This window comes from Agelaius tricolor, unplaced genomic scaffold (genome assembly GCF_023055355.1).
Source record: "Agelaius tricolor isolate 1412-34295 unplaced genomic scaffold, bAgeTri1.0.p SCAF_74, whole genome shotgun sequence".
Lineage (NCBI taxonomy): Eukaryota > Metazoa > Chordata > Aves > Passeriformes > Icteridae > Agelaius > Agelaius tricolor.
The window spans coordinates 728135-741967 of NW_027269334.1; the positions used below are offsets into that span (position 1 = coordinate 728135).

Consider the following 13833-nt stretch of genomic DNA (forward strand, 5'->3'; position numbering starts at 1 on the left):
AGAATAGAAATTATTTATTTAAACATTATTTAAATATTGTTTGAAGAATACCAATGGCCATTTTTCAGAGCTGAAGAAATTTCTGAAACCTCATTGGCATCCTCACTTGCACCCAGGCTAGGCAAATGAGAAGTATTAGAAAGAATTTCCAAGCATGATTCACAAAGAACTTCAAGCTTATTTTTGTTACACGTTTCTTGGAAAGTTGTCTTCTGCAGTTTTCCCTCTTTCTTGAAAATAGTTAGGACAACTCATAACAATTAGCATAGTAGATCAAAGATGCCACAGTGTAAAATGTGTACCCAGAGCTGTAGGCATGCCAGGAGGGAGGATGGGAATAATGCGCATAAATAAGCAGGAATTCTAGGCACACCCTGAAAACCATTATTCTTCTAATATTCTTCTTCTAGAGCTTTTTCTAAAAAAAAGGCATTTTACAGAATCAGCTTTCATTATTTAATTAGCAATTCACCTTCAAACCTATTTTCTAGGCAGAGAATTAGCAAAGTGAGATTAAATGAGATTATAATAATAATAATATTAATTAAAATAACATCCAGATGCACTAAAATGCCCCTATTAAGTACAACTACAATAACTTTCTTGCATGAAAGATTTTACACACAAGCAGCATTGCAGTACTCAGACCAAAATTTTAATTGTTTTACAAATATTTTTCATTTAAAAGGAAATTTATTGATCTGTACTCCTGTATCAAAATAAAGCTATATGTTAAGTGATATACAAAAAGGGATTTACACTCTCCAATATGTAGCTGTGTTTTGGCAGTACAGTTATGGATGATTACAAATCTCTCGAACGTACTAATGTGTTACATCACTTATCAGCTTAGCTCATATTTTGGATTTAAATGATATTTGTCTTTTTTGGTTGCTATCCTTTTATTTTTCAGAGATGGTGTTTGTTGCAGGAATAATTCAGAAACAACATTAGTTGATGATAGGCAACATTTTGGGAAAAAAATACATTCCTTGTAATTATAAAATACTTTGAACCCCTACTCATTTTTTATAATTCCACGTGAGCTGAAGAGGACTTGCATGACTATCAGTAAGAAAAATGCTGAGGAAAAAAATAAAATTAAAACCATATGAAGAGGTTTGGTTCCATTACTTATGCTAGGACTGGGAAAAGGTGCCTGCAGTTTTTAATGATGGAGGAAGAGGACGATTTGTAGTCACAGCACCATTCTTTTGTGAAGAAGATAAATTCCACACTGGGACATATAAGGAGATACATAAAGTGCTTGGTAAGATGTCAGCTGGGATGCTAGGACTCAGTTCTGACCATGTTCAAGTCAGAGAAGACCTGGAAAATGACAGAAGAAATTATTAAATGTCTCATGTAGTTTAAAATATGGTGGAAAACCCCAACAGAGTAAAGAAATCAGTGAGGACTCACAAGGCTATAATGGACCCTCGCCAGGGCAAGGGCAGGTCTAGGTGTTCTCTCTCCCCCCATTTCTGCTATGACTACATGACTTAAACCATCACAGAAAGCAAATATGTTCAGGAACATCTTGTATTCAGGACGCTGGCATACTTTTGAAGAAAACTTCCAAGTGAAAGCCTTCAGGAAGTTTCCACTACATATTCATACGACTTGGTTTGGGACACTTAATATCTTTATCATGGGGAAATTTTCCCACAGGGAGGTCACCACCACAGTACTTTTTTCCCTCCTGGACTGGTGCTTCTGCACCTTTCAGGTGCAGTGGAACTGTAATAGCTGGAGCCAGTTGAAAGTGGATGATAGAAATGACAACAAATTTATGTTTTTCAAAATAAAGATAAAAATAAATATAAGTCAAGCAGTTCCAAATGAAAGGGGCTTAGAGCATTACTGGTCTGGCATCTGTTAGATCCAAGCAGGCTGCCCATCACTGAAATGAAAGGCTCAGTTCCACACCACACATCCAGGAAATGTGTCCTGACCTGTGTGTTTATTCCTACTCTTAAGTGTCAAATACAGGTGCTCTTCTCAATGGTCACTACCAGAAGAAATAGAAAATAAAGCAAAGCAAAGCAAAGCAAGGTTGAATAGTGAAACACTCTGTGAAAAGTGAAGCTCATTCATTTGCAATCAGCTACAAAAGTTGATGTAACAATGGGCAATGATATTTTGCATAAACTAATCTAGATAACATTCTCCTGGAATAGAAAAAGTTTTGGTTCAAAGTAGAGCTGACAAAGTGCATTTAACATCAGAAATCAACTTGTTGAAGCCAATGGGACCTTTCTCAGTGCTGGCTTGCATCCCTTGTAGTTAATATTTGTGTATTGAGTCCTTACAAGGCAATTTTATTTGAATCAAAGCAACTTTTATTTAAATTTTTTACCTAATGGATGCTGATGACCATTTCACTGAGCTTCTACATTTTAATTCCCTAAAACTTTAGTATGAAATCAAATCTACTGGAGGAGGGGCGGGGCCAATGTGGTATGGATCAATTTTCAGGCAGCCGAAAACTGAAAGTCTCCTTTGAGCCAATGCAGATATACAGGCAGGGGGTTTGAAACAATTCTGGGCCAAAGTGTGCTCTCTGTCCATCCTGCACTATCTCTTTTTTATCTTTTTTTTTTTTCCCCTTAAGTAAGGCATTCCCCGAGCCTAGTACGCGCATGTAACTAAGTACTCTTTGAGGGCCTGTAGGTAAAACATTTAATGCATCTTTCTGTAGTATTAAGTTTAAGCTCACTGGGGCTGTCTGTGAGCTAATTAGGCAGTCCCTGGATTGATCTGGGACTGTTTCAAATGATGGTGTCCCCAGCAGCTTCCAGGCAGGCCTGGAAGCTGGATCATTGCAGCCACATCCCCAGCAGGATGCTCCTTCCCTCCTACAGGCAAGGGATGTGCTGATGCTCTGCATCCAGCTCAAGACATGGATCAAGGGATCAAGGATGCACAACAGAGTCAAAACCGCTCTTTAGGAGCTGGCAATGGAGTCTTTTGCATGCTCAGAGCCTTTTCTTAACCGCGATTCAAAGAAAGAGATTACCTTTTTCTTTCATTGCAATGCATATCATTTTTAAAACCAAGTAAACAGACAAATGTTTTTCACTCACATTCAATTCTTTCCCAGTTTTATTTGGAAGAACAAATTCATCCTGCTGGGAATCAAGGGGGATAAGGAAAAAAGCAAAGGCATGGAGGATTTTAAAATTATAATTTCTTTTTAGTCCAAAGACTGTATGGCTTTTGACCCCATCTCTTATCATGGGAGTAGTGGGTAAAAAAAGAGTCTGGATGGAAAAATCCAGCATGTTTTTTATTGAATCGCACTACTGACACTTGGGGCTGGTTGTGCTTCAGGCTGTCCATATCTGGAGCTAAGATTAGGCTAAGTTCTTAGTTTATAAGGAACTCTTTTCCCCTCTGAAGAAGCTCATGCCAAATTCTGTTTTGCTACATGAGCGTGGCAAATCTCTCTCTTCCCAAATATCATCAATGTTTAACCCATGCCTTTGGTTGTGTAAAATGTTCCTACTCACATGCTTTGCTGTCTGTCCAATGTCTCATTCTAGTTCTGCAGCTGAGCCATTCTTTTATCAAGGACCTGAATAGCAACTGAGGTTTCTGCCCTGCAAGGGAGGAGAATGAAGAAATCATGTGTTGAGCAGAGGACACAGAGAGTGTTTATTGCAGGAAGATGGGGATGGTCACACAATCATCCCTGACTGACACAGCCTAATCTGTGAGTCATACAAGCTTGGTCACACAAGCAACAATAGGAAAATTTTTGGGGCTTTAGGACTGTTATGAAGTTATGGCATGCATGTTCTCTCCAGTACACATGCTGGGTTTGATTTTTATCTTTCCTTTAGTGGTTAATTTGACACCTTTTCCCCTTGCTGAGAAATTCCTGCTGGAGGCAATTCCCCAGTACGGCTTGTCTCGGTAGCCAGCAGTGTTTGTTAAACACAGCCTCTGTCCCTGCAAGCTCTGCCTTTGATATAAAGCAAGACATCATTATGCTGTAGAATTGCTTGCAATGTCTGTAAGGAGTTGAATCTAAAGGTATTAAGGACTGTTTTTGTAGCACAGTTTATAGTCTAAGGAAGCATCTTGGCTTTCCCTTAATTATCATTATCACCTGCCTAAACATTATGAAGTGAATGAGATGATATTTTTATCCTGAGAGTGAATAAAATTCATTTGCACGGCTACATCTTCTGAAATTAGAGATTATTCTTGCATCAAGGCAGAGTCAGTGTTACAGTCAGACCTTAGCTGATAGAGAGACTCTCATCAACCCCAAATAAAGCAAAACTCCAGGAATCCCTCATTTCTTTATGGAAATATGATGATACAGAGCTAGGCCCAGAATGTTAAACAAATAATTACTCCTTTAAATCTGTCCATACCAATCTCCACATCCTCATGGATTAGTTCACTTTCTTCATTGTATCTTGATACCTCCCCTGTATCTTCCCTTAATTTTTGAAAAGTTCCCTTTCTTTTATGCATGACTTCTATTTTTTGAAATACCTCAAAAAAAGAAGGGGTATTGCACTGTATCTAACCAGGGACAGATCTGAGGGTCTTACTGAGCCAGTAAAATGAGAAAATATCACAAAATCCTGAAAATGCCCAGCTAGAACCTACAAATTTCCTAGCATGCAATGCAGTTTTAAGTCCTCCCCCCACACAGAGGCTTTTGTCCTGTGATGTGATACCTACAGCAAGCGGGAGTTGTTTCACTTGGGAAAAACTGACCATGCAGCATGCCTTGCTTTGCACTGAGAGAAATGCCACATGTCAGTTCTGCTGCAGTCTCAAGATCTTTAAGACAATTTCCATGCCCCACCATGTTTTTCCCAGGGATGAGATCCTGAATCAGCTCAATAATATGAAGAACATGCAAATTTTCTGTGTGATTATGCTTGGGCTGCTTGTTAAATGCAGTAGATGTGTCCCTGCTCACACAGAAATGGCTTGTGCTGTTAAAACACCCCACACAGACACTGCTTTGGAGCTTGGAGAGTCATCAGTGCTTGGGTCAGTCTCGTGGATGGCTGTGTGGGATGCACTGAAAGGGCTTCTAAACACTGGAATGGGCTTCCCAGTGAGGTGGTGGAGTTCCCATCCCTGGAGGTGTCCAAGAAAAACCCGGATGTAGCACTCAGCGCTCTGGTTTAATTGACATAGTGGTATTTGGCCACAAGTTGGACTGGAGGACCTTGGAGGTCTTTCCCAACCTCAGTGATTCTGCGACTCTGTGATTCTTTCTATAGGGCTGATCTATTCTTCTAGCTGCTGTGCAGGCCACTATCACTGACCCCTTTTTCCAAAAAATTCCACCTCCTTGTGCTCTGCACTTGTGACTTTGCGTGTATAACACAAGGGCTGGGGTCCCATCTGAAGATTTAACACATCACCTATACTTTTATAACAGCAGTTCTGGGGTTTGTAGGAAAAACGAGTGGAGTAGTAGCATGTAGTAAGTGGGAGGCCAACAAGAAGACAAAGAAGGGATGGAAGACCTGGTTGGAAAACTAAATAGGACTGAAAAGAACAAGAATAGCTGCAGAGGAATTTAGAGAAACAAAGATAACACTTCTTGCAATCTGGGGCTATAAAATCATGTCAACATGCAGAGAAAGGTAATAAGGCATGGTTTTACCTCTTCTGCAATGGCCTGAGGCACAATCACTTTTGTAATTATTTACCCTGCAGCCTACTCAGGCCAGTTGTTAAAAGCTATAATTTAAGAGTCATCCTCTCTACTCAAAAATGCACCCAGAGTCCAGCTCTGACATGAAGTCATAGTCTTTTACCAGTGCTCCCAGATCCTCATGAACATTTGGTGCTGGTACTGGATGTTTCCAAATCTCAAGTGAGATGTTTGTTTTGCTACTGTATTTTAACAAAAAAAATCAAAACAAAACCAAAACAAAACCCCAAACCATACAAAAACCAAACAAAAACCCAACAAAGAAACAAACAAACAAACAACCTCAAAAACCAACACACCATCCCAAAAAACAACCAAAAAACCCCAAACAAACAAACAAAAAACCACAAAAAACCCCCACAACAGTTTTGTTTCTGTGAAACAAAGAAGCAAACAAAAATATTTCAGTAATATTTTCCATGAGGAAAAGTTTATACTACTGAAATTTCTATTTAAAATATTATTTTGTTCTTGCAACTTTTGTACTCCGAAGGATTCTGTTTTTAAAGTCCACTTAAAACCCCAAAAGTTATCACTTAGATTAATCTGGATCAGATACTAAAGCAGTGTTCAGTCACTACTTTAAGAAAAAAGTCCTGAAAACTTAAATGAGAACAGCATGCTACTATAATACTTGCCTTATATTTATGAATTTATTGCAAAAATTTTTAATTAACAGATTTTTACCCAGTATGAAAATGTTAACACCCTTTGATGACTCTGTTCTGGCTTGGTGCAGTGGAAATGATGCAGGAAATCTGATCCTGAATATTTTGTAATAGCTTCTCCTGAAGGAGACCCATGCCATTGGGCACTCCTAAGGATTCAAGCTAAAAGTCCACTTTGCAAACATGAATTAAGCACTAGAGCTCCTTCATTCTGGATGGATATGACTGAGACGACACAAGCACAAAACTTTGAGAGATCACAGTTTAGCAACTGAAGGGATCCACAAACGGTCCTTTCTTGTTTTGCTGTCAAGAGCCAAAATAATATTTTTTTTTTCTTTCTTTATTTTTTTTTGGTTACCCCGTTATGCCTGCCAATGTCATACACAGGGTAGGCAAGACTAACATTTGGTATCAGAGGTTAGCATAACAAGAGTGGAAAAGCACGCTTCAGCTCCCAGGGAAGTAGATAAACACTCTGTTCCCTCGCTGGTGGCTGCCTGCTCTGCTGGGAAATATCCGTGCTTTTGCTCTGGGTTAGTGGAGGAAAGACACAGAGCAAAAAGGCCTTTTTCTTCCGCTAGATATTATTGTGAGAGTCTTCTGGCTTGGTGAGTATGAAGGAGGTTTTACTGATCCTTCCACTGCTCTGTAAACAGCACAGAGGTAAAATGATCCCTTCATCAAATTTTAGGCGATCCAGAAGCTCTTTGTGCTCCAAAGTTAAAACCCACTAAGAATAAAATTGCTTTACACCCAGCTGAAAACCAAATCAATAAAACTGGTGAACCCAATGCAATTTCTTGCTTATATTATACCTCCTCTTCATTACTAGAGTGAAACAGAAGAGACTGCAGGATAAATTGGATTCTTGCCTTGTACTACTTGTCTGAATGTCAATGAAAACCACTACATTTTTTTTCAGGAAGGAAAAAAAGAGTTTTTTCCAAGCTTTTTTGGTTGTTCACTGGAGGAAGAAAAAAAAAAAGAAATAAAATAAATTAAAATAAAAAGCTAGATAAATAGTAATATATTAGTTATCTCAAAACATTAAATATATTTTAAGCAGTATTGTCTCTTCTGTGTTTTTTTCTCATTAATCAGGCTCTCTTTCTCCCTTTTAATCTACAATATTCCTGGGAGTTGTGGTTCTCACAATGCAAGCTTGCTATGCAGGCCAAACTCATCACATTGATCATATTTAACTCCGAGATCAGCAAAAATTGGCGACAGATATCAGAGGGGTAAACTGTACCTCAGTTCAGTACTCAACAGTCTTAAAAGCATAATGAATGATGATTTTCTGCCTCTACTTTCTCATTATATGAATGAGAAATGTTTTGTCTCTTTAAACAAATGTAAAGCAAATTTTACTAGTATCAACTTCATAAAGTCAAATACTATATTAAAATGTTACAAATAGTACTTCTGATTAATTTCTCCACATAAATTTATTTGTATTCTATTTTAGCAGCAGTTCCAAAATTTTGGGAGTTTTACACTTAAAACATTTGGCAGTTTCTAAATAGTATTAATAACTTTACAATTTGAATCTTACTATTTGCCTTTTTTTGTCCTTTAAAATTGGATGTTTTCTTTTTCCTTAGCCCACGGATCTTTGCATTCCATTCCTTGAAGCTTTTGCCTTTATCTTTCTAGAGGTTTTTCCCTCCCCTCTAATTAAAACAAAATGACAAAACCTCAAGAGAGTGCTTGGAGGCATTAGAAGATGTTTTAGAAAGGTGCTAAGCTGTTTTAGATCAACAGCAGCTGTTTCTTTTGCTTCAGTGCAGCTACAAGAATTTATAGCATTAAAATTTACATCTTTTTGCTTGTGTTCCCTGAATAAACAACTGGCTAAGCTTTTCCCTCCCTAAAGGCAAGTCAAAATTTTACAAAGAAATTATTTCTTTGTGAGAATTGAAGAAGCTGAGGATTCAGTTGAAAGTGTATTGATTTATTACAGGTGAGGATATTTGTTTTTCCAGCATGCTGACCTCTGAACTCCTTTTCCTTGGTATTCCCATGATTTTTGTCTTCTTTTAGTGCTGAGCAGGAGAGCTTAAAAAATTACCTGGCAACTTTCAAAGGTCTATTTCTATTTCTATTTCTATTTCTATTTCTATTTCTATTTCTATTTCTATTTCTATCTCTATCATGCCTTCCAGCAGCTGTTTGGTCCTCAACAAGTATTTATATCTTTTAAAACACTGATTTTTATAGAAAGTACTCATAGGCAGCTTATACATGTATACATCTCACTTGAGATTACAGCAAATATATCTATTGATGTATATAACATATATATAGGGTTATTAAAGGTAACTGTGCTTAAATCTAACTATTTCTTCTGCCTATAATGTTTATATTCTTGACTCTTCCCTGCACATTACCCATGCCTTAAGTCCACTGATCAATGTGGGGTAACGAAATGCAAACATTCCAATTTTAAAAGCGAAGACACAGCTAAATAATCTGCAGCACATTATTCCATGGGAAGGCTAAATTAGAAACTGAGAGAAGCTGGGAAGTGTCATGGGATGGACAAAGGGAGGAGATAACACCAAGTGGTTGATCTCTGCTGCCATTGGGGATGGTGTCAAAGCTCTCAAAATATTCCTGGCGGATTCCTGCAGCACCTCCAAATTTCACCCAGCATCAGAGATGAACGTGATCCAAGTGAACTAAAGAGGAGCATACCACCCCTGGCTGGCTGGGAGCTGGCAGGAGTCCCGTCCATTGACTCAGCTGCAGCCCTGTGAGCAGGTTTGACTCGGAGCATTGTGCTGTTGTTGTTGGCACAGGGACAGAGCGGGAGCCAGCAAGCACTCTGTGTAATCACCGCTCCAGCCCCGGATTGGTTTTCCATAAACAAACTACAGGCCCAGTCTTCCATGGGGGTCACTTCAGTCCTCTGTGGGGGTCACTTCACTCAGCTGCTGCTCTGGCTGTGGGAAGGTCTCTTGCCCCATTGAACCAGCGGTTTGCAGTAGTGAAATCACAACCAAACACTTCAGATTTAACGGAAGGGCTCAGCATCCAGGAGGATCAGCTACCGCAGCAGCCAAAGTCAATCAAAGATCAAAACCCAGGTTACTTCCAAAGGAGTGTCTGGATTTTCACCAGCATAGTCAAGAGGGGAGCTCAACACTCTTTGGAGAGATTCTTCAAGATGTCTATGAGTGCCTGAGGTTAAAGACAGTGCAGGAACAAACAAACTGTGGGAAATGGGCTCAGAGGTTCTCTGTGGAAGCTCTGAGCAACCTGATCCTCTCCCTTGCCAAAAAAGAGGTCAAGACTGTCCCTGCCCCTTATCTATGTGGCCGTAATTCTGAGACTGTGCCATTCTGGCATGACAAGAAGAAATGGCCTTAAGCTGCACTGGAGGAAGTTCAGGTTGGACACCAGGGGGAATTTCTTCCTAGGAAGGGTTGATAAACATTGGAAGGAAGGTGGTAGAGTCCCCATCCCTGGAGGTGTCCAAGGAACACCCAGACGTGGCACTCAGTGCTGTGGTCTGGTTAACACAGTGGGGATCAGTCACAGGCTGGGCTCAATGGCCTTGGAATTCTTTCCCAACCTCACTGATACCATAATTCTGTGTTTGAGGGTGAGTCCCCAGCAGTTTTTTCCCTTAGGAAAAAGGAGAAGCCAAGTCATCCTTCAAGGAAGGCTTTTTCTCCCTAAGGAAAGACAGCATAGGCTTCTTCAGGTTTGATTCCTTGATCACAAATTCCCAAGGAAAATTTAACAAAAGGCACTCCAAGGTCATTCATGGTCAACCTGATGTGCAGAAGTGGATTTCCAAATTTTGATCTGTGTTATTCTGCCTACATTCTCCCACCTATAAAGTCAATCCTTAAAGCCTTTTTTTCCCCAAAAACCAACAAATAAGCAACATTTTTGCTGTAAATACATTAACTATGAATATTAATAAAAGTAAGTATTAATTACCTCTAAATCCACATATTTGTAAATGTAAAGGGATTAATACTGCATTGATATTATTACATTTATTTTAAATAAACACATTTATTACATAAAAATACATTTAAATAATATTTATGCATTCATGCATTCTTTCTTTTATAGATATATATTCTTTCTCTGTCTACTCTGTTATCTTTCTGTGTGGTTAACAAGTGCAGAAACCTATTTGTGTTAATTTACCCTATATCCCTAAACTCTGGATCCTAACTCAGTCTCAAAACACTCTGTTTAAATTCCTAACACTATCCTGATTTGCGGAAGAGGATTTCTCTTAGTGCATACTTTAATTAAAACAAAAAACCTAAAAGCAAAACAATAAAACCAACCAAACCAAACCAAAACAAGAAAAATTCAATCCCCCCACCAAAAAAAAATATCCCTCAATAAAGTCCCCAAACTAAATAAAAATAAAAAACATGGAGAAAAGCTGATGTTTCCATGTTAATTGTAAAGAAAAAATGATGGACTCAATAATATGAGAAAAATAGAAAAATTCAAAGCAAGTTGTCCGGATTTCACATGTCCAGGGGAGCTGAAGGATACTTAATCCTTTATTTCTCCAAACTTTTTTAAAACAAAAGCAAAAAGCCCAAAACACTAAAGAGTGCAACATACCAAATGTGATTTGGAATTATGCTAAAATTATGACCAAGAATGGGGTAAAATATCACAATGTTACCATGGTGCATCTCATCTTTCATGCCTCAGAATATGGGAAAACAGGTTATTAAACTTAATTTTTTTCCAAATTGGGGGTCTTAGTCTTGCTTTCGTAGAAGACTTCAACCTGTCTGATACTTTCATACCAGTGTGAGGTTCCTGTGTATTGCTAACTAAGTTGTGATATCCTGGGGTTTTTTTTGTCCAAATCTGTGATATCCTCTCCCAGTCCATCTCAAAAAGAAAGATTTAGATAATAAAAAAGTTATTAAGATTTTCTTCTCTTCTGTGATTACTGACCTTGTCAAAGAAAAGTATTTAAAATCCTTCTCCTTAAATTGTAAACTGAGTTAAAATGCCTGTTTTTACATACCTATTGATTTTAGCAATTTCCTTTTATTTCTTTAACTGGTTTGGTTTTTTTCCCACTCCTGTACTTTTGAAAGTTATGTAAATTAATTTTGAACTAAGATATTCTTAAATTCATCTTCCTGCTATAACAGATACCCAGCTTACCACAGAAAGTGAAATCAGCAGAGCCAGTAATGACAATAGAAGGGCAATTCCCATTCCCCTTTTTACAGAAAGAGTGTCAAATCTCCTTGTTCTGTACCTGCAGAGGAGGTTTATTTTGTGTCTTCCTTCATTTTATACTCAAACACACACAGACAAATCCTTGGCTCTAACATTTTGAGAAAAATTGGAGAATATTAGAGGCCCAAATAAGTCAAGATGGAGATTAATATCACGGTGTTTTTAAAAACCCATACAAAGCAGATTAAATTTTTTACTGTCCTGTTTGTGAGCTTGGCTTCATAAAAATTTAGGCTTAATTTGAAAACATAACTGATTATATTTTTCTAAGGGTTTCAGTTTCCATCAGTCTTAAAATGGATTGTACTTTTTATTTCCATTAAGCTGCAAGTGCATGATGGTTAACTGGATTTCTAAATGTGCTACTGAACAAGTCTGGGGATGTTCTTGAGGACAGACATATCCTGTCAGAAAGTCTTTCTGAAATATGTTTTATCCAGAAAAAACTTCTGTTTTCCATCATTTGGGCTCAAATTTGGACGTTTTTGAATTTTTGGTCACCTCTGCAGGGCTGGGTCCTTGGACATGTACAAATTCTAAGCTACAGTGACAAGCACATTGAGCAGCATCCAGGTTAGGAAAGAAATGTGACATTAAAATTCCCCACACCGGAATTGCTGTCTGTTGTTCAACACCCAGCTATGGTTCATTTCACATTAATGTGTAAAGGGATGATGGGGGTGAGGGGGGAGTCCTCCATGGCATTTTTTTCCATGGGGCTGGGAAATGGGATATGGGAATGAAGGTTAAAGCTGAGAATCCCAAGCTGGGGAAGGAGCTGAGGGCCAGCCCAGGGATGACACGCTTAATGTGAGGCATTCTTCTCGTGGGAAGACTTTGGCACACATTCTAGAGAGGCTTGAGCTGGCATTGGGACTTGGAAATATCACAGCCCCTCGCACTTTGAGAGGGTACTTAAATTGACACATTGGCTCCCTTCCAGGAATATTACAGCATATTAGTAGAAAGGCAAGGATTTCCTTTCTAAGAAGTCAATGTAATTTTTTGTAATTCAAGACGTAGCCAAAAATGGACACAAAGTTGCAGTGTATAGCTGCAGCCCTTTATGACTCAGTTTTTCATGCTATATCCAAACAGAGGGACAGCCTGCTGTCAGAACACGCTGGACTTTTTATCCAAGTCTCCCTATTTCTCTTTTCATACATCCTGGACTCAAGGAGATGTTTGAAAGCCATTGCCAGCTGAGCCTCTCCTGTTGCTGGTGTGACATCCCTGTTCCCCTCCAGCCAGGAGTCAGGGAAAGCCTGCAGGTATCCACCTTCCTCCCTGACATCTTCACTACTGCTAACATCAACTCTCACCACTGATTTCTGCCTACATGGGAGATGAGCTCAGGCAGCCCATAAATTTATGCTTCAGTGATTTCCTCTGCTTTATAATTAGACTCTCACTCATTAAATAAATCAAATGCATGTGCTGTCTGCTGGCTCAGGAGTGGCAAATCAGGTACGTGGAAAACTCTCTCCCCTGCTCCCACAGACAGGCTGTAGGGTCCCAGCAAACAGGAAGCATCCAGGGATTTGCTCTGAGGGGAGCCGCTCTAACAATTCAGCACAAGATACCATACCTGCAGACACATTACTGGTGTGATGCTTTCACCTTTCCATGAACTGCTGGTGGTTTAGGCAGTCATGGTGCAAAAGATGAAGTCATCACCATCTAGCTGCAGGAATTACCTTTCCAAATGGGAGTTAACAGAAGGGACAGTATTTACTCCCTGGCACAAAGCTCATTTGGTGAAGAAATGCCAGGATACCAGAGCAAGAAAGGAGCAGAGCATTCTTATACACACACTGCCCTCTAAATGCATATTTACAGAAAGGTTTAAACAGTGGCAGGAATATTATCAATAATTGCTATTTCTGACAACATCTGTGAGAAGCTGACAGTTTACATAGATTCTGCTGATATTTGAATAACATCCCTAGTCATTTGAACAGTGTCCAATAATTTCTTGGGTCAAGAAGCAGTTCAGTCACTCCTAACTGAAAAATGTAACAGCACCACTTTCATGGGACCCCATAGACCCTGATACAAATTCTGCATTCTGAATTTTCACAGCTGCCAGAGGGACTGGGTTTTGAATATTCTTGGTTTAGTAACCTGGTGACACCATGAGAGCGCTTTTTCTAAATACCTCCAAACCATCCCTGATAGAGGAATGGCTCACAGGATTAAGAATAAGCAGAGAATTATGACAACAGA

General features: G+C 39.0%; 1 protein-coding gene across 1 annotated transcript in view; it reads right to left on the bottom strand.

Moving 5' to 3' along the window:
• Nucleotides 1-714: 714 nt before the first annotated feature.
• The window catches only part of KCNA5 (potassium voltage-gated channel subfamily A member 5), a 198906-nt gene continuing 185787 nt past the window's right edge, over nt 715-13833 (bottom strand). The window contains exons 2-3 of the mRNA XM_071418033.1: nt 3513-3602; nt 715-1329 (exon numbers count right to left, since the gene is read on the bottom strand). The gene's annotated coding sequence lies outside the window, so the exon portion shown is untranslated. The remainder of the gene's footprint in view (nt 1330-3512; nt 3603-13833) is intronic.